General features: G+C 38.5%; 1 long non-coding RNA gene across 3 annotated transcripts; it reads left to right on the top strand.

The window, feature by feature from the left end:
• The first annotated feature begins 802 nt into the window (after positions 1–802).
• On the top strand, positions 803–19,958 carry LOC130742358 (uncharacterized). Of its 3 annotated transcripts, XR_009021125.1 has the most exons (6): positions 928–1,304; positions 1,402–1,552; positions 1,826–2,004; positions 18,127–18,615; positions 18,732–18,834; positions 19,045–19,958. It is a non-coding gene; the product is annotated as an uncharacterized LOC130742358 (long non-coding RNA). The 3 variants fall into 3 exon arrangements; XR_009021124.1 differs by having other exon boundaries at positions 18,732–19,958; XR_009021123.1 differs by lacking the exons at positions 18,127–18,615; positions 18,732–18,834; positions 19,045–19,958 and adding an exon at positions 803–921 and having other exon boundaries at positions 1,033–1,304; positions 1,826–2,162.
• Positions 19,959–20,272: the final 314 nt, after the last annotated feature.

Below are 20,272 nucleotides of genomic sequence, written 5' to 3'. Positions count from 1 at the left end.
TATTCATATTGCCCACATTCCCATCTTTTGTTTCATACTCCAGCAATTGTGAATGTGTTGAAGAAAATGGTCATCCCGCTCCTTTGGTAAGACTGTAGTAATGCATATCCATTTGTTGCAATCCATCCAAACATTCTAAGAAAAGGGTTAAGTAAAAAGAAGATGTGCAGAGGTCTTTTCATCATTCATGCACAACGGGCACATCACATCCCCTGCTTGAGGACAGACCTGTCTTCTCCTCAATTCTACTCTAGTTTGGATTCGATCATGAATTACCCTCCATCCAAAAGCCAAAGCGTCAGATTGTGTTGGTGCCTCCCACAGGCTTGTGAATAATATGCCCCTTTCATATGGACTCTCCCCCTGAATAATATCATAACACTACAACATTTTCGGCTTTAGACCACGCTATTATCTTCAACGGGCAGAAAACCGTGGCATAAGTACTGCATATGCCACGGTTCAAAAATTATGGACGGTTGATGGTCACGGGTGAAGAAAACCGTGGCATGTATGTTTTAAGCCACAGTTATAGCGTCGCGGCTGTTTGATGGCCACGACCTTATAACCGCAGAAACCTTATCCCACTAACAAACCGTGGCATATGCTTACCAAACAAAAACCGTGGCACATAAATTTGGATTTTAAATCTAGAAATCACATAAATTTCGTGTTGTACGCACGTTTTGAGTTTTTACCACTCAAATGTTATGTTAATTTTTTATAAAAAGTAAATACTGAAAGGTTACTGTAAAACAAAACTAAAAGGTTAATTTCCCCTAAAAAAAACTAAAAGGTTAATAAAAAAGAAATCTCACCCTAGAAAACATAACCCCTCCCTCCCTTCATCCATGGCTGAACGCGCTACCTCCGATTCTCCTCTCGGTGTCGCCGCCGCACCTCCATTGTCGATCTCCAAAGGTATTTTTGTTTTTTTTTTCTTATAATGATTTATATCTTGTGAATTTTCTTAGCTCCAATGGTTTCTTCTTCTTATTCTTCGGTTTCGGTCTATCGTTTCTGCACCTTAAGCCTAGCTTCCACGAGCCGCCTCGGCGGTTATTTCATCAATACCCGCAGTGCCGTTAATTCGTGTCTGAGTTTAGGGTTTTGTTGTGGGAGGGAGGAAGTAAGTGTCATTGACGAATTCGTCGCCGCTACGGAGTTTGCAAGTTAGATTCTGCTCTTTGGTCGCCGCTGTGGAGTTTCGCTTCCGATAACTGGTTAAATCTTCTCCTAAAATTCACGGGGAATGATTTTCCCTATCAAAGCCTCCTCTTTGAAGCCTTTCATACGCTAAACTGGTGAGTTTTGTCTTCTATTTTCTTTTTCTAATTCCCAATTTTCACAGATACCCTAACTCTCTTCCTTTTATTTCCATGGTCGAATTTTGTTGCACAGCGCTCATTAGGTTCGAATCAGTACAAAGATTATAAGCAATTCCTCTGATAGAAGCCAGCCACAATGTCTCTAACAAGAGCTTGCCGAAGAAGCTAACTCTTACTCGAAGTGCGAAGATTGCTCGAAGCTGGTACCGATGATTTCAGTTCAGGTTATAATTATTGAGTATCTTCTCTCTTCTTGTTTACAGCTCCCTATTAAATGGGCTGCAATTTCTTCTTTTGTCTTTAGTCTCTTTGTTTCCTGCTATTGTAGAGGTGATATAGTTAGGTGCAACACCAATATGTATTATTTGATTCATGCCTTGTCTGGCTGATTCCCTTTCATCTAATGAGTTGTATTATTTTAAAGAATTCTTATATTGTGCTTCTACTAAATTTTAGTTATGGTTTACTTGATTTTAATACTTTGCATGACTTCGCAGGGCAGTTCCCTACACTTGTCATTCACCAGGAATCTCATGAGTCAAAGGTTAACGAGACTAAGGTTGTGTGCTTGGGAGTAGCTTTGGGCAATGTTAGTATAGAGGAAAAACAAATCATCCCAAATGTACAATCAAGTGTTAACTTCCTCATCTCTTTGTTGAAAAGGAACTAGCGAAATGTGAGTAGTCCGATCTCAACATTGAGTGAAATCATTCTTTGTTACTTCCTATATTACAGTGGTTATATGTTATTTAATTTATTATCTAATCAGTAACTCAGCTAGCACAGGATTAGTCCTCAGTTTCCATACCTCTATAGATATAAATATTCTATGCACACCATGTTTTGGTTGGAAGATGATGACTTACCCATTATATGAACTTAATTAATTAACTTAGCACCAATTACTTCCCCTTATTTGAAGTTGCTTTAAGTTGTTCACCTATATATGTTTCCTTATGCTTTTCTAACACTTTCCTTATCCTTACTCTCACTGGTTACTTATTACTTCTAATATTATATATATAGGTTTAGGGTATATATATATATATACAGGTTCTCATATTTGTAGAATGAAAACAAGGGATATTTTCCTCAAGTATACAAGAAGAAGATGACTGGCAGTGTTTGTTTAAACTATTATATTTGCATATTTGATCAATTGATAGAGATTTTTTATAATATTAGCACACCTATCTCTCATTGCATTTAGCTTAAAATTTGAATGTTAAATTGCAAGCTCAGGTGAAAAAAATAGCTTAAAAGGTTCTAAAAAGCAACTGTCGTATAGAGCTTTCTAAAAAACCACTAAGATGGCAACGGTTAAAAAACCGTGGCCTGAAAGACATATATAAACCGTGGTATAAAAGGCACAAAGAAACCGCGGCATAAACTTCTTAGTAAACCGTGGTTGAAATTTCTAACCCACGGTTTACCAAGTGTGGCATTATATAAACCGTGGTATTAAATATTTTAGAGAACCGTGGCTTTAACTTGACAAAACCGTGGCACTTGGGCTTGGCCACGGCCACATAACCCGCGACACGGAAACCGTGGAAAAACCGTGGTGTAAGCTTTCAACCACGGTTTTTTTACATGAACCCGCGGTTTTTCGTCCGCGGCAGAAGACCAAAAATGCTGTAGTGTAAGTTGTATAAACATAATACAGGCCATCCGATGAAGCACTCCAAGTCCAGCTATCATGGATTCCATCTTGGAGAGTACACAGGTTCACAACCAACATTAGATTCTCCTTCAAGTGGAGTTCAGTGTCCCTAAGTTCTCTCCGCCATTTGAAATCCCATGTCCAGATTCTATTTACCCAATGACCCAACTCCTTCAAGAAGCAATTACTTTGTGTGGAAAGGTTGTACAACTGAGGGTGCTTGTCAATAACTTTCCCTTGGTTAAGCCAATTGTCTTTCCAAAAGAGGGTATCATTCCTTTCCCCGATCTTTCTTCTTAGGTTATCTTCAAACGACATACCTTAGGCTTCCATAGTGCATGCTTTTGAAAGATCAAGCCACCAAGAAGTATCTACTAATTTCATCCCTATCATTAGGATGATACAATGACATTCTTGGCCTTAATCTCGGATCATTAGGAAGCTTTTCTGAGTCGAATTCAATAAATCTTTTTTCATGATTGGACCTAATGTGATTGCTTGAGGTTGAGAAGAAGATGGTTTCTCAGGTATTCTTCTTTTTAAATTTTTTCCATTGCTACATAAGTTAAAAGATAGAAAAAATCATTAGCATTAAAATTCACTCAAATGGGTAAATATTGTGTTCAAACAATTACTCTTTTTTTATAAGCAAAAAACGTGTATTAAAAGGAGGTACAAGAGGTGCTCCAACTCTTAATACAAAAGAGTGAGAGACAATGGGAAAAGAAGATAAAAACATAAATGTAACGCCCCGGTTTCTCGAGTGTCACACAGTAAACCAAACATCGCCATTTTCGTAAAGAATTTTCGTCGTTCAATTATTAATCTTGAATTAATGACAAAAGTTCATTTATTGCGAAACTCTTGAAACTTTACAAAATAAATTTGTGGAATAAATAAGAAATGCATTCAGCGCTACAGAACACTCAACCCCCAGCATGGCAACATCAGTCACTCGTCGAGCCAACCCCACTGTCTCTGGCGCTTCTTCAAAGGAGCCCTGACCTCTGGTGCATCTCCATGTCCCTCCGTCTTGACATCCTCAGGTGCATCAGCTACTGCAACGTACCGTGGAGTAAAGTCCTCCATAGGCTCAGCAGGAACTGGAAGGGACTCTAGAGGCGGAGCTGGAAAGTCGCCAATGCGTGCCCACCAATCTGGTGCACCGAACGCCCGTGAAGAAACCTCTCCTCCTGCAACCCACTGTGGAGAGTTGGAGCAAGAACCCTCATCTCATGGATGCAAGAAGCGACATGGTGCGAAGCGCATCTTGACCTTGCCCCACTCCATGATCTGTGTCTCGACGACGTTCCCGTGCCGGTCACGTCCCGTGATCGTAGCGCTGCCGACATAGAGGCGACGCACCTTGGCAGAGTCGGTCTGCCAGGCGTTGTCCTTAAGCTGATCATGTAAATCTATGGTCCACGAGACCACTGCACTCTTGACCTTCACCATCTACCCCCCCCCCCAGAATAACACATAAACAAATAACAGGGTCAGATCTCATGTTCTCATATAAACATTCACATAATCATGTAACTCTCATAAATAACAAGGTATAATAAGCATAATTTTTAGATTATATCTCAGCCAGTCACCTAAGTTCAGTTAGGCTAGTGACCTCACCATTCACACAACCACCTCAACACCAATGGCCATATTCACGATCATCCGCAGATGAACAATTCTCGGAGGGGACACACCGTACAACCCTCAATTATGTGGGGGGACACACCGTCCGCCCATAGAATCACAAGGTGACCGCAGTCAACCAAATCACGTGGGGACACACCGTACAACCCACAAAACACCCTCGCGTGCAAGTAACCGTTTGTCTCTAACGGTACCATCGTTCTCATGGTCCATAGTCCTCACTAGACCTATGTTCCAATTACATCACATTTTACTTGCAAGCAATTAAGTCTCAATTCTCTTTGTTAGGGCTCTAATAGTCAACCTAGAGTCTTAACATCTTCACAAAACTCATACAACTTAATCACAATAATAACCACAGCACCAAAAGGAATTACAGCTAGATGAGCGACCTTTTGGCAATAACCAAGTTAAACATATATAAGCTATACTAAGCACTTAGTCATGTTCTCATATATAGCAATACTTCAGTTATGGCAACTTTATAAACCAAGCCAACACATAAACTTGTGCATGGTACGGAAGAAAGAAAACTTGCCAACAACCACAAAAATGGCTCGGCTGAACCCTAAAGGGCTCAAGGGTTTTCAAAACTATTCCTTCCTTCCATCTCAACTTCACAAGTCAATGTCCAGCCAACAAAAATAAGCATATACTCTCCAAAAATCCAGAATTGATCATGTCACAATTTTCATGTTACAATCATATGAAATCCTAGTCAAATTTAGCATAAATTCATGGTCTTCATGCATAAGACAGAGGGTCATTTACCAAGCATCAACATACTGATCTTGTCATCATACAAGAATCACTAATATGGTAAAAATTCCAATAGCAATCAGCAACAATCAATATATCAAAAAGCTCAAGAAAATTTCACCAAAACTCAAGGTTTTGGCCTAGCCGAGAGCACCATTGCCCTAGGTTGCTCTTTTTTTTTTTTGAAAACATTTTGGCCATCATCTAGGCCATTGTACAGTAGCAAGAGATCATGCTATTCATCATCATAATCAGCCCTAAACATACAAAACAACACAGAATTCGTTCTAGGCAAAAACATGGCAACAAAGTCAAGTTTTGGCATCTATGGCATGTAAGCATGTCATCAAGCTTTGATCATATTTGTGGCTGCACATATAACACACCCTAAGCATGTTCTCTACCCTCAACCCTCATACATCATCAAACTAAACAGATTCAGATCAAGGACATGCTAGTCAAGAAAACCTCCAACATAAAGAATCCTAGACTCTACCCACTAGATCCACCCCTTACCTTAGTTGTTGGGTTTGAAAAGATGAAAGAATGGTGATGGAATAGATGAATGGAGAAGCCCTCTCCTTGCTGCACCTTCAGCCTTGACTTGATCTTCTCCTTTCTCTCTTGACCTCTCTTGCTTTCACTCATTCTTCTTCTTCTTTCTCTCCTCTAGCCGCCGCCTGTAACACCCCGATTTCGGTGGCGTCACTTTAGTAACCAAAAGTAAACTTAATGCGGAAAAACGTGAAATATTTTTTTTTCGATAATAACTAAGACAAGACTGAATTAAATAAAACCCAAAAGCGAAAAGCAATAGAACTAATATACAATATATAAACAGCCCCCGCTGTAAGTAACAACCTCGTCACAAGTAACCTCTAGTGACGGAAAGAAAAGTGCAACGCCCGTAGGCAATATATACAAACCAAATGAAAAGGGTGAAGTTCCCGCAACACCATCCCTCAAAACTGAGAATCAGCTGACCCAATGGCCTGAAAATAAGACCTCCTAAGTCCAACCAACTCTCTGTGATTCCCGTAAGGAAACCACACAAAAAGCTATAGGCGGATCTACCCTGTCCCCTAAGTAACAAATGAAGCAAGACTGTCAGAGCTAAAACTCTACTCCTACACTAATCCTAACTCGAGGAGCTCATACCAACACTCAAAACTATGTGCTAGCATGATCGTCGTCTGAATCAGAATCCAGAACGACCAAGTCTACCAGCCCTATCCGTCCTCCCCTCGCAACCGCAGTGCGCTCCGATGCTGGACTCACGGGCTTAGGGCCCGAACCCTGATCATCAATGATCGCAACAGAGGGTGCACTAGACCCTGCCGAAGGCACTCCCACTGGAATCTCCTCTGAGGGATCCTCCTCCTCTGAAGATGACGGTGGCGGCGGTGCTCCTCCGAATCCTGGTCCGCAGTGAACGCCTGGTGGCAAGTTGAAGCTGATAGAGCATCGCCTCAACACTCCTGACCTCAAGAGTCCTCCACTGTCCACGTGGTCCTCCATGATGCGCCCCGAATACGTCGCTCGGTGGCTCGCGGGGTCAACCACCCACGACCCGGGGTCGTCCTGATCTATCATCTCGTACCTAATCCCCCCCGAAGGGTGGACCATGGTGAACCAGTCCGCAATATTCATCTGACAAAAGGCGTTGTCCGCCAAAGCACACACAGAAGACGCGAGGGTCAACTCTAAAGAACTATGTAGATAATAAACCCTATAGGTACAAATAATAGATAGCCACTTAGGCTTATAGCTAAAGATGTCATTCCTAGGGTTTCATGTTCCACAATAACATAAACACAATAATAGCAGATAGCATGTTCCAAATAGGTTTAACAATTACCAATCACACTCAACAACTAAATTAGTATGCATGTTGCATGATATGTATGCAGGTTAACCCAGTCAACCACATGCATTCCGGAAAGGGATGGACATCAAACGGATCAGCCCTAACACCAGCCACGGTGGAGCCATTTCGGCCCGCGTGCCTCTTACTCCAACAGGGGTAGTCAGATCAGCAGTAAACCCGTAGGTCTGCCATTTCGGTCTGCTACAAGAGACGTCTACAAACGCTCTTTCACGGCATTCCGGGTCTTATGACCATTTTGGAAACCGACGAGGTCCAGAGTACGTCCTGTGTTAATACCTCATTAATGTTGCATGTATGCAAAATGATTAGTCAAACAACGTCTCCGTCCTCACTCGACACGTCGCCACGTGTTCTAGGGAAGTTAAAGTCTCTAAAAGCTTACCCTAAGGTAAAGTCGATTCTGCGACCAAAAGACACACTTCATAACGACACATAGCTGCTCCAACAGCACCACAACAAACGCTGCTCCAACAGCACAATAACAAACGCTGCTCCAACAGCACAACAATAAACGCTGCTCCAACAGCACAACAACAAACGCTGCTCCAACAGCACAACAACAAACTCAACCCTTGGATCCGACGACACTCCTCGTTTTTCCAAAACTATGATTTGACTTCCAATGCCTTCCTTCGAGGTTGTTATCATTACTTAAAGATTTTGAGGTTATTTAAGGTCTTATGAATTTTCTTTATAAAATAGATTCCATTTTGTCTTATCGCAAGTCTTATACATTTTCAGGATCTCCCAATCCCAAGTCGCTTCCAGAGGATGTCTCGATCCACTAAACAAAATTAAGGCCCGAACCTCGTTCGTCCTATCAAACTTTCTCAAAACTCTCAAAATAAAATCGGCATGACCTGCCCGCTATTCTCACCATTCAGAATCTCAGATTCCAGTACAGAGCATATTTAAATCATCACAATCAACAACATGTCATATATCAATAAATCGCATCATAAACACTTAGCACTTAGCATATAAAGCATGCACCACACATCCTAGATTACCCACATAGCACATAGCATGTAAGACAATCTCAAAAACATTCAGTAGATGAATCATCTACATTGTCAGCCGAAGCCTAAGAAAACATTTTCCAATCACACACAATTCCAGTGCATAAACAGTAAACAATGTCGAAACATCGACCCTAAGCATTAACTAGAGATTCAGTGAGAAGCCCTCACCTGAAAGTTCTCCAGAATGATCAACTAGTGCTTCCTCGCTCTCAAAGTGTTGGTCCTCGGGGAAATCCTCAAAAGCACCTTTACAATAAAATCACAGAATACTATCAGAATCTATCGGAAACTAAGCTATCGATACTTACTAAGGTTACTCGAAGTAATCTATACCCTAAGGTACGATAAACTAGCGCGAAAGACAAGTTTTCGGAAAAGGAAATTTTCCTCCTCCCCCCTAATAGGGCTCGGCCACTTTGTGCAATTATGGGGCTCGATTTTTCTTCGATCAAACTTGGTTCCTATGCTTTCATAAGCCGTAACTAAGGGTATTCTGAACTCGGAAAAATTATCGGATCAAAAACTGTCGCAGGGGTATTTTGGTCATGATTTTTAACTTAGGATTTTTCAAAACTGAAATCCCAAAAATAAAATTTTGCAGGGACGTCACCAACGACGTTTATGACAACTGATCCTACTAGCACTAAGCTAAGGCGATAGTTTTCAGCCTAAAGGTTGAAGCTTTACACCAAAAACTCCAAAAATGGGTATTTTAGGCTCAAATTGATTCCGGCGGAATTCCGGCGACATAACGGAAAATCTAACCCGGCAGAAGTGATCTTGGGCGCATAAGGAAGAGGTTTAGAATCAGAAATGAAAGATTCAGGATAGTTTTGCAAAAACCCATAAACTATCCGCTCAGAAAACTCTACAGAAAAGCTATGGAAAAAGCGATCAGAGGTAAGGATTAGCGACTATACCTCGAAGCCTTGAAGTAGCAACTGATTGATCGACGATCAAGCAAACGATGAAGAAAAACTCTTCTTCCTTCTTCCTTGTTCTTGGCCGCGGTTTTAGGAGAGAAAATGGAGGAGAATTTGTGTTTTTCTTCCTTTCTTTGCTATATATAAAGGTTGGAAATTCGCGGGAAAATGAAAGTTTCGCGAATCTGATTTTTCCGACTTCATTCTCCATGAATTAATAGATATGTTTTGGCAAAAGAGTTCCAAAACTATAAAGAGGTCTCCTTGTATTTTTGGCAACTAAAGCATAGTCGGTATAAAACTATTTTACCCGATAAGTTGCTTTTTGCATCGAATGTCGGAATGGAAAACTTCCTTCGGAAGAAAGATTGAAATCATCAAGAGAAATGGGTGTACGCGTGTGGAATATTCATTTGAAGCTCTGAATAGAAAAAGTCTTCATTGTTGAGAAATTCTAGGGTTTTGAAATACCAGGGATTCGGTTTCGGCAAACTTCCGATGATTGGAATCGGACGTTCGTAGATCCTAGAGTTTCGCCTCGAAACGATTGTGATATATGGAAAAAGAGAAGTTCTAACATTTCTCTGAAGATTTTTGGAATTAACTGCCATCGTGCCTAAAAGTGAAAATTAGCTATATACTAGGGTTTCTGACCTAGGTTTAAGCGTAAAACGTTCGTGCTATAACTTTTATCGATCATAATGCAATCCTTGAACTTTTCCTGAACTTTCTCCTTCATAAATATATTTCATTTAATAAACTTTCGTTCAGGTTTCCCTTCACATTACATCAACCCTAATCGTGAATAAGAAGTTTATTCACTTAGCATAAACTTAAAAACTCGGGCCTTACACCGCCCCTCTCTCACTCTCTCACTCTTTCTTTCTTTCTTTCTTTCTTTCTTTTTCTGAATGTGTGTGGAAAAATGAGAATGTGGAATTGTGTTTCTCACTCAGCCCCTTTTGGTCTCTCAAAAAGCTGAAAATCCTTCCCCTTTTACCCTCAAACTCGCGGCCACACTAGGTCTTGCAAGGGCCTTCAAAATTTTCACCAATTTGAAAAGAGATAAGGCATTAATGGCTCATCATTCTCCATTATTCTCTTGACCAAAAATGATCAGCCATAACTAGGAGACATAACTCCCAAATTTCCCCTTGATTCATGCAATCCTAGTCAAAAACAAATCTTCTTTCCCCTCCTCTTCACATACTCGAGTATGGCCCTCATTCTTGGCCCTCAAGCAACCCAAAATCACTTATCTTGGAGTCCTTGACCTTACACATAATTATTTCCTAACCCCCGAGTATTATCACTCCAATATTAATAATACTATACACTCCAATGCATAAAGGAAAATTCACAATTCACAAGCAAGACACATCTTATCATTTATTCTAAAATAAATAATTTTATTCATCAAAGTAGGGTCTTACAATAAACATACTCAGCTATGAAACAAAACTAACCGAAAATTCAAAGAACTACCAAATGCCCCATTTCCCAAAATAACAGAGGATAAAGAAAATAATATGCCCCCAACAAAGCCAAGAATGAAAATATGAGGATTCCATCAACCTAACCCCAAAGGATACCTTGATAAATCTCCCATGTAATAGCACCCACCAATTCATTATTCATATAAAAGAAATTCATGTAACAACACCCACCAATTTATTATTCATATAAAAGCAATTCATGTAACAGCACCCTAAAAGCAACCGACAACAAACAACAAAGGAAAACTGAACCACAGTAAATCTAATCCTTCCCCAAAATCGTAAGCATCAGCAAAACGCACAGGCAGAAGCTAGCTAACTCAAGAGCATCGAAAGCAAGGGCCCCTAAAACAGGACAAACCAACAAAAGTAAAAATTCAGAAGAAATTACCAGAAGTAGAGAAGGTGGGCTGGAAATTGTTGTTGAGAGGTGAGTAATCAGGTTCCCCTGCAGTTGGATGCATGGAAGAAAAAACGGGGGAAATGTTGGGGTTTTCTTCTCTCTCAATGTTGATTGGGTAAATGAAAGAAAATGGGGAAAATGGTTGGGGATTTAGGGTTATCTTGTGATCCATAACCACTGGACAAATTAAATGAGAGGGATAAAATGGTATGAATGAATCAAAGTATTTACCAACTATAAAAGTTTCAACTTTAGCCTTTAAGGAATGTGGGACTGTGGTAGGTGAGGGCATTTTCTTACCTAATGGGGCAATAAAAACCACACTCTCTTCATACTTCAATTTTGTTTAATAAATTTTATCAAAATCAGGTGGGCGCATTTTCCCCCCTAGCATGTAACGTGCATCCGTCTATGCAAGGGGCGATCGAAATGTACTTGCTAAAGTAGCTGGTCGTCCAACTTTTTACTGTGACGAGTGACGACAGAAGATAGGCAAAATGATCAGACGAATTCTAGGACAGAGGTGAACCGAGAAACCGCTGGTTTTCACCAGGTTGTTTGGTTTTGGGTTTTCCGATTTTCATCCGGTTCTTCATTGCCCCGGTTATGTGCTGCATCTGGACGAAATGGTCCAACCAGTTGAGCTGAACGGCTTTGTTCGGTTTTAATAACATTGGTTATATCCTTTTTTATATTTGTTCAAGATACATAGAGTTGTGATAGCTCTTGAAACCTTCCGATTTGGTTGCAACGTGCAACCAAAGTTAAGTTATAAGTTGATTAGAATCATTATCAATAACTTATTATAAATATATAAAGTGAGGCAAATTTATATCTTACCCCGTTGACACCAAAAAATACGTAACAACTACTTTGGGTGCCGAGGAGACAAGCTAACCACAACATAGGGAGTAGGGACTAGCAGCTGTTGGGATAGTAACTGAACATATGAGATTTTTTTTGGGCACGGTAAGGCGAGAGAGTCAGACATGAATAATTATATAATAGACAGGAATTGTGGACAAAGACAAAAACTTAAGTAGAGAAGATATTTCAAAGCTTTTAAGATAATCTCACATGAGTACAAAGAAAGGGGTATGCTAATTATATAATATTAAATGTGATTTTTCAAACTGTAAAACCAACCGGTATAAGGAAGATAAACGTGAAATAACTTTTCAGATTGAGTAGGAGAGATGGAGCACTAATACCCCATATGATCTATAAGTGCTTGTGAAAAAGCAGGGCGTGATTTAGTGGTATGATGTTAGATTAACTCTCATAATTAGCCAAATTACTCCTTATAAATAGGGAGTTGATCATTTGTACAAAGACACAGTTAAACAATCAATACAACTTACAATTTCCAGTATTTTATCTGTTTATTTACTTTTATGCATTTGTATTTTCATGAATTTATTTATTTCCCGCCATTTACTTATTTTTTAGCATTTACTTTTAGCCGTTTTAAGTCTTTATTTATCGATTTTAATTGTTACTTCAGTTTTCAACCTACTACCTCATCTTCAACCTCTCAATAACAATAACTATGAGTTTTTTGGAGTGACCTAGGAAACTACATTGAGGAACAAAGTTTCTTCCTCAACTAATTTCTTGATTAGAGAATCGTTACGTTGGTTTCTCAGCTGACTCACATGGAAACCCCTAGACCTAAATCTATTTTAACGAACATACCCATTGCCCATCAGAAAAATCATCGAGAAGCCCCGATCTTCTAGTTTAGGAGCAGAAGATCAAGCTTCATAAATTTCACCATTGAGATCAGAGCTAAGAAAACTTCTATTACTATCACTATCATAACCATCATTTATTTGAGATAGTGGTGGTGTTCCAATAACAACAACACATTTTCATCGGAAAAAAGTAACAACAAAACCATTGAGATTTCTAACACAATATATTATGTGATATAAAAATGTCAAGTAAAAAAAGAAGAATTAAATAAATAAGTTATAATAACTAACTCGTTCAAATAGTAAGTTAACTACTATAATAATAAAATTATTAAAACTATGTACTAAAATAGATAAGAAAAGATAAGAAAATTAATTTGTATGGATGCTCAAAAGTTGAGGAGCTGTGAAAATGATGTTAACCTTATGTATAGTTACAAACGACTTTGACCGTTCCAGCGAATTTTACTGTATTACTTTACTTTAAGGTTATTGACGGTTACCACCGTCGATAGTATTATCGAGCACTTTATGTATAGACTCCTTACGGTACCATGCACTGGTAAATAATAACACGTTTTCTTGTAAAGTACTTGGCTTGAGTAGGATCTGTCTCCACCTTTAGGAAATCAATTAACTTTAATACGTTCTGGAATTTCAAAGAACGATTATCATTATTTATCCACCCGACGGTAAGTGGGAAATCACTTTCAATTAAGACATTCTTGCATCTGAAATTGTGGAAAAAGATAAAACATTTTGGATTGTTAATATCTTTGTTTTAAAAGCTCAAGTATGACCAATTAATTTGGAGAAAACCCCTACAATTCCACTCTTTAAATTCCTCATATATATCGCCACCAATGCCACTAGGACTCTAACTACCTCTAGATGCTCCACCAACATTAAACTTTACTGCTTCCGTTGGAACCCAATCACAAAATCTGATTTTATGTCAGGATTGAGGTAGACTAATTTCATCAAATTTGCACAGGAACTGTTCAGAGGAGTTAAGCATATTTCTTCCACTATGCTTCAATCCACCACCCCATTTGATCCTTAGATAGCAATTCTATGAGTTTTTAAACAATATTTATATTTTTTTAATCCCATTTTACTCACCTTCTCTTTCTTCCTTACTTCTTTTCAGTTATACCATCTATTATATCTCCCTGTTCTATTCATATACTTTTTTTTTGGTAAAGGGAGAATTAAGATATGTATGAATTATTTTAATGGTAAGATTTCACTGGTTGCTGACCCTTTTTAACTCTTCTTGTTTATTCGATAGTGCAAATTAGGGTTGTCCCAAAAAAACTGAACCGATCGAACCCGCTCAAACTATATTTTTTTTATGAATTGAGCGGTTTGGTATGTGGGTGGTTCAGGTGGAAAAACTCGGTTTTGGGTGGTTTATACCGATTTCTTTTGGTTTAGGCTTCAGCCTCACCGAACAGATCGAAGTAAATCTAAAAAAAAAATAGAACTCCAGAAGCCCATGCCCTCTTTCTCTCTCATTCCAGCCTAACTCCCGAGCCCTCTAAAACACTTTCAAAGACTTCCAAATAACATTGCAACCACACTCTCCTGTCACACTCTCACTCTCAACATCAACATGGAACCCTATAGTCGCGCGGCTCGTTGCACCTATCACTTTCTCAACCTCTCTATCACTCTCACCTTCCTACTGTCATCGCCTTTTCTCTCTCTTTCGCAGATCGTTGGAAGCTTCACCCCCATCTTGGAGAAGAAGAAGAACGTAGAGGATGAAGATGAGACGAAGAAGAAGAAAGAGGACAAAGAGGACGCATATCGTTTGTCGCATCACATCTAACAGATCGTTGTCCCCTCCCTCTATCGCAGATCTTGCATGCCTCAAATCAACAAATCTCAACCCCACATGCAAGATTCAAGATGAAGGAGGATGAGACCGTTTGGCTTCCCGTTAATTTTTTATTCCCTTATTTGTAACACCCCCTTTTTTCCCATTGTTTTATTTAAAAACGTTTATCAGAGTTTAAAAACATATCAAGGGAGTATTACACTTCTTCACGAAAACTCATTAAAATTAACAGTGATTGTGTTTGAAAATTTATAAGTTCATATGCTTTCCAAAGAATGAATTATTTCAACCAATAAAATTTCTAAACCAGCCAGATAATCCTAAGATGCTTAAGATCACTTATTTAAATAGGTTTATCTTCCATGATATTCCAATAAAATTCATCATACTCAGAACTGAATTTCATAAGCACTTCGGCCATCAACAGTACGACATCGCCATAATTTAGAAAATCATTCAAAAACTTCCATAAGGAGAGGTTATAAAATCCTCTCAACAAAAATGTAAAAGTAACGTAAAATATCTACCCAGTGTTACATTACAGAGCAAGACACTTATTTTATTATAATAATAATAATAGTAACATAAACTAAGACTCTCCGAAGCTACTCCTCATGAGCCACATCTCTACCTCCAGTACCTGAGCGATGTCGCATAGAACATCATTCCAACAGAAGGGTAAGAACTTATGTTGTATAAAATATAGCATAACAAAGAGCAAGTGAACAATTCAGATCCTGCTTTATAAACTCTTCACATTGTCTTTAAAATCTGAGTGATTATAATATTTTCTCTCAAGACAGTTTCACAATTCTTATTAATGTTTCGGAAAATTATAAGCTTAAAGAAGAATAATAATTCGACTTTACCACACACTACTAAAAATTATACTTTTCACATCAGGGTTTTCACAACGGTGGAAATAATACCTGATGTGAAAGATAACACAGTGGCAATATTGAAATTATAGTGAACTTTTATGAGAGTTTTCACATCAGTTGGGAATATGTCTGATGTGAAAAGTAACTCGTAAATAGTTTTTACAACGGTTGATATAAAATTCGATGTGAAAGCAAGATGCGGTGGCATTTTTGAAATTTTAATAACTTACTTTTCACATCGGTTAGATTATAGCCGATGTGAAAAGTCCATCTTTTCTTTATTTTTCACATCGGTTAGAATATAACCGTTGGGAAAAGTACTTTTCACATCGGTTCGAATATAACCGTTGGGGAAAGGTACTCTTTTCTTTATGTTTCACATCGGTTTTTCTAAAACCGTTGGGAAAAGTCCCTCATTTCTCTGTTTTTGACATCGGTTATAATTAAACCGTTAGGAAATGCCCCTCCGTTCTTTAATTTTTTCACAAACCCTGAAACCCAAACGCGCACAAACTCACTATCAGCTCTCGCCATCACCTCTCGACGCCGCCATCAACTCTCGCTCTGGTGCGTTCGCCACCACCTCTCGCCGCCATCAACTCTCGCTCTGGTGCGTTTGCCACCACCTCTCGCCATCAGCGCTGGTGCGTTCGCCATCACCTTTCGCCATCAGCTCTGGTTCGTTCGCCATCACCTCTCGACGCCGCTCCTGGTTAGATCTGGTGTTTATGGAAGCTCTCGACGCCGCTCCTGCTTCGACACTATCAAGGTAGTTTCTGAACTTTTAACTGATTTGTGTACTGATTTGAACTGATTTGAACTGGGTTTTGGGTTTTATGTACTGATTTGAACTGGGTCTCATGCTTAGGGAAATCGGTTTCCATCTGATTTGAACTGGGTCTCATGCTTAGGGAAATCGGTTTTGGGGTTTTGGGTTTTAGTTTCTGAACTTCTAATTTAGTTTTCTGGTTTCGACAGTCCTTTTCCTTCAATCTGCAACAGAGGATGCTGGAAATCGATTTCCATCTTGGGGAAATCGGTTTCCATTTGTTACTGGAATTCAAAATTTCTTGTGTAGGAACTAGTAGGAATTGGGAATAGATTTCGATGTGGGACTCTCATCTGCAACAGAGGATATTGGAAATCGATTTCCATCTTAGTAGGCTATTGATAGAGAAGTTATCATTCCTAAGGGTAGAGCATTGAAAAGAGGATGAAACTCTAAGAATAAGTTTCATTTTATAGATGGATCCATGTAGGAATCCTCAAGCTTTGATCCTAGCAATGATGCATGGGAGAGATGAAATGATGCACGTTTGGTTTATGACCTCAGTTACAGCTTCGATAGCTCAAAGCATCGTGCACATGGAAGTAGCTTCAGAGTTCAGAGGTTCATAAAGATCTAAGGGGAGAGCTTTCTCAAAGGGATATGATTAGAAGCAAGGACATGCAATTTAGCTCTTTACTGGTTTGCATGACAATACTAATGTGGTTCAATCTCAAGAATTGCTCATGAATCCATTTCCTATCATGAATAGAGATTTTTTTCTAGTTCTTCAACATGAGACCAAAACTGTGGTCCAGTTGTGGAAGAATTAAAATAGATACTAATTAGTGTACAGCAATCAAGGAAGATACTAATTAGGTGATTGTTGAAAGGGCTGAGAAGAGTGATGTTCCTGATATTGATAAGAAAAAGTTAGTATCTTCTATTCCTTGTACAGAGAAGTTGTGTCTTTTGGCATAGTTTATGAACTCTGATTTTCTTTTTAGTATGATTACCTTATCATGCTTTACCTGGTTGAAGTTTTGATGTCAGATAGAATTGTACCTGAATTCTGAGTTCTGAACTAGCAAACCTTGTGGTTCTAATTTCATTTGGTTGAGTTGTTGAGGGTAGAAGTTAAACATGGTAGAACCCAATTGTCAATTGGATTTCTTTGTTGTTTCCAATTTTTTGTTAACCTTCTGTAGTGTTTGACACAATGTATAATTCATACTTAATTATTGCAACCTTATGTTGATACCATGTGTTTTGGGGATGGAGGTAGCAGTTTAGTTGAGTTGTGTGTTCAAGTGTTCATTGATACGACTTAAAAGAAATAATGGCCTGTTGTAGTTAGTGAAGAAAAAGAAGTTTGTTTATATTAAATATACTTGTATGCGGCCTCTAATAATTACTTCATCATATATAATTGTTATTTGTATTAAGTTGGTATGTACTTATCCAGATTCCTAAGAGGCTAGGATCCTTGATCTGGATTTCAGCTACTTCAATGAAATCAGTTTTCTTTCTTATTCAATGGTTGTTTGTATCAATTTGGTATGTACTTATCAGATTCACATGTAAAGTTCATTTCAAGGGACAATGTTACTGCAAGGGTTGAAGTATATAAAGATCATGCGAGGAATAGACATAGGTTATATTAAATGTTTTGATTGTAAATCTGGTTCCATTGCTTTAAACAGAGTTGTGCTAACACTTAAAAATCATGTTTGAAACTTCTATACAGCTGGAAACTAGCCCATGGGTTTACTGGAATTTGATGTTTCTTTTTGTCTTGTTTGTGCAGTATTACTATGAGCCAGGCACTGGAAGGCAGTTTCGCTCTCTGATAGCTGTTCAGCGAACTCTTCCACCTACTCCAGCTCCGGCAAACTCTTCCAGCCACTGCAGAACTCTTCCATCTTGCTGTTCAGCGAACTCTTCCACCTACTCCAGCTGGAAACTAGCCCATGGGTTTACTGGAATTTTATGTCCTATTACCCTGAAATGTTTAATTTTCTCTGTTGATTGTTTTCAATTTTTTTGATATAGAGCTATGGAGATTTATCAATTGGCTGAGGGTAGTAAAAAAAGGGCTGAATTGGTTCGTCCCAAAGTAAGTGTAGGGTAGATTATGGTTGCGTCTTGTTGTTGTTGTTTTGATATATATTAAGTGTATAAACATCGAATTCATTTGTAGGCAAGGTTGCAGCCTAATGGGAATGATTGTGGATATTATGTGATGAAGAATATGCTTGACATTGTCTCTGCTAATATTACTAAGTCTTGGAATGAGGTATTTTAATTTTATGATAAGTTAAATGTTTGTCTCTTAATTAGTTTGTCTCACTGTTTGAGTTCTTCATCGAAATGTCACAAACCTTGTATTTTAACCCATTGTACAAATTGTAGGTATTCAATGATCCAACGGCATTAACAGAAGAAGAGTTGTATGATTTGCGAAACAGTTGGGCAACTTGTTTTCTAGAGTTGATTAAACCTTAGAATTTATCAGGTTTATGCCTAAACTGTCTGAAAAACCTTAGCTCTCTTTGTATTGTGCTTTTTTCTGCACCTGCATTTGTCTTTGCTGCACTTGATGCGTGCGTACGTACCTTGTTATACTCTAGTTTTTTATTCTCTTTTGTCTTTGTTTTGGCTATATGTTGCTTGTTGAGTTTGTTTAGCTGATATACTGATCATATCATTAGTTTGTTTATGCTAGATTGATTGAATTGCTGGGAATTTTGCTGATATGGACAGTAGATTGGTGGAGAGATGATTGAATGGATTCATATGAGGCACTTTTTCTGCTGAATTGCGTGGCTCAGAATTTCAAGTGGTAGTGAATCTCTTTTTGTTGTATTGGTGGTCTTGGAGGCTTGGTAAAATTTGGGATAGGCACTAACATTTGGGCAGTTTGTTGCCTTTGGATTAGTAGCTTTAGAGTTCTTACTACCTTAGTCTTTTCTTTAGCTTAGCTAGTTTATCTTTAGCTTAGCTAGTTTTGGTTACTTTGTATTTTGGCTTTGGACCGTTTCCTTGGTTTTTTCCAAAAAATATTTGGCAATGCATGATCAATTATTAATGATCAATGAATATTCAGCTCAAATTACTGTAAAAAAACTGAAAAAAAAAGGAAAAAAAAGGACATTTCACCTCGGTTAGAAAATCAGCTGATGTAAAATATGTATATAAAAAAAAAAAAAAGAGTATTCACATCGGTTGCGAAAATAACCGATGTAAAATGTCTAACTTTCCACATCGGTTATTTCCTACCAACCGATGTGAAATGTATACTTTTCACATCGGTTATTTGATTCGCCCGATGTGAAAAATTACTTTTCACATCGGTTGTACAACCGATGTGAAAAGGTGGTGACATACTACATCACCCTTACTTACATCGGTTATGAACCGATGTAAAAAGTGATTTTGGCCCGATGTTAAAAGTAGTTTTTCTAGTAGTGACAACAGCAAAACAATTCACCAACAAATCACCAAACACATAAAACCACTGAAAACGTGAAACTTAGTGTGTGAGACTCTAATGTATGCATGTGGTACCAATTGTTAACCTTAGCGGTATCACCGCGTCCACTCCAGACAGTTAACCACCAATGAAGTCCACGCCAGACTTCCAGAACCACTCCAGTTCTGGGACAAACCTCAGTTTTTCGATGAAAACCGACACGTTGCCTCTTGACTAAATGAAGTGTATTTCGTGCAAAAACTCATAAATTAAAACATGCAATTTGAGACCACTCCAGCCCCAAATATATAACATATTTTCTCACCAAATTCCATAACGGAAATCACACCAAAATTGCACAAAATAACACTTCAATACCATTATCAAATCATTCACTATTCCACTGACAAAATAGCGACACAAAATCATCAAATGTCTCATATCCATTACTAGAATCAGTTTCAGAATCAATCCCAGAAAT

The sequence above is a fragment of the Lotus japonicus genome, chromosome 3 (assembly GCF_012489685.1).
Source record: "Lotus japonicus ecotype B-129 chromosome 3, LjGifu_v1.2".
Lineage (NCBI taxonomy): Eukaryota > Viridiplantae > Streptophyta > Magnoliopsida > Fabales > Fabaceae > Lotus > Lotus japonicus.
The sequence above is the reverse complement of the archived record's forward strand: the minus strand, read 5'-3'. Positions and strand labels throughout refer to the sequence as shown.